This window comes from Otolemur garnettii, unplaced genomic scaffold, assembly GCF_000181295.1.
Source record: "Otolemur garnettii isolate 467f Iridium unplaced genomic scaffold, OtoGar3 scaffold00094, whole genome shotgun sequence".
In the NCBI taxonomy this organism is placed as follows: Eukaryota; Metazoa; Chordata; class Mammalia; order Primates; family Galagidae; genus Otolemur; species Otolemur garnettii.
The window spans coordinates 1,210,262-1,212,000 of NW_003852489.1; positions in this window are offsets into that span (position 1 = coordinate 1,210,262).

A 1,739-nucleotide genomic window follows, 5' to 3' on the forward strand; every position below is an offset into this window, starting at 1 on the left:
GGCGCCGAGCCTCTAGTTATTTCTTAATCCGGTCAAGTTGACTCCTAAAATTAACCATCACAATCAGCCATGTGTTTTTGTAAATATATATTTTTTCTACTTGGGTGCTTCTTGGCAAATGTTTTGGTGAATATTTTCTCCTGGTTTGTGCCTAGTCTTTTCATTCTCTGAAGATAATTTTTTTTTTTTTGAGACAGAGTCTCACTTTGTCACCCTCAGTAGAGTGCTGTGGCGTCATAGCTCACAGCAGCCTCCAACTCTTGGGCTCAAGGGATTCTCTTGCCTCAGCCTCCCAAGTAGCTGGGACTACAGGCACCGGCCACAATGCCTGGCTATTTTTTTGTTGCAGTTGTTTAGCTGGTCCGAGCCAGATTTGAACCTGCCAGCCTCGGTGTATTGGCTGGTGCCGTAACCACTGTGTTATGGGAGCTGAGCCCTTCTCCTTTTTTTTATGTCATTCTTGCTGGAAAATTAACCTGTTCTTCGTTTCAATGATTTCAATTTCATTGTTTCCTTTCCTCTGATACTGTCTCCATTTCCTCTTCATTTCTGAAGGATATGTTTACTGAGTACAGGATTCTGGGCTGGCATTTCTTTTCTTTTGTGTTCCTTATGGTTTCTGATGAGAAATCTTCTATCTTTTGAATGGTTTTTCCCCTCTAGGTAAGGTGTCATTTTTCTCTACTTTCAAAATTTTCACTTTGTCTTTGGTGTTCAAAAATTCAATTAAAATGTGATTTCTTTTCTTTGGTGTATTCATTCAGTTTCTTGAGTCAGTAGTGATTAGGGATAAAGGGGGACTAGAGGAAAATAGGAGTAAAGTCTGGCCTAGATAAGGAAGTTAAAAAGGGCCCTGAAGCAAACAAGTTTGGGTCATGACTCACAGTTGAGGGAGTATGTTCTCTTTTGCATAACATGCAGTTTCTTGCTGGTGACACAAAGTGGGGGAGAGTTCACAGTTACAGAACGATGTACACCATAACTGCCACAAACATCACACAACTAGCAGGCACCACCGTACAATCATCAGGAAAAGGGCAGGTAGCTAAGTGTTAGAGAGACAAGGAAAGCGGACACATGTGAGAACTAAGATAATCTGTGACTAACAAGTTAAGACCGAGGGGGACCCACTGGTGTGGTGGCTCACTCCTGTAATCCTAGCATCTGGGAGGCTGAGGTGGGAGGACTGCTTGAGCTCAGGAGTTCAAGAGCAAGAAATCAGCTCTACTAAAAACAGAAAAATTTGCAAGGCATTGGGGTGGGCACCTGTAGTCTAAGCTGCTCTGGAGGCCGAGGCAGGACGATTACTTGAACCCAGGAATCTGAGGTCGCTGTGAGCTAGGGTGACACCATGGCACTCTAGCCTGGGCAACAGAGTGAGACTCTGTCTCAGAAAAACCAAACCAAAGGCTGGGCACAGTGGCTTACACTGTAATCCTAGCACTCTGGGAGGCTGACACTAGTAGATTGCTTGAGCTCAGGAGTTTGAGACCAGCCTGAGCCAGAGTGAGACCCCATCTTTAAAAATAGCTGGGCGTTGTGGTGGGTGCCTGTAGTCACAGCTACTCAGGAGGCTGAGGCAAGAGAATCACTTAAGCCCAAGAATTTGAGGTTGCTGTGAGCTGTGACACCACAGCACTCTACTGAGGACAAAATAGTGAGACTCTGTCTTAAAAAAAGAAAAAAGAAAAGAAAATTTTCATTTGTTTCTTCTTTATATCATCTATTTTTTTTTTTTT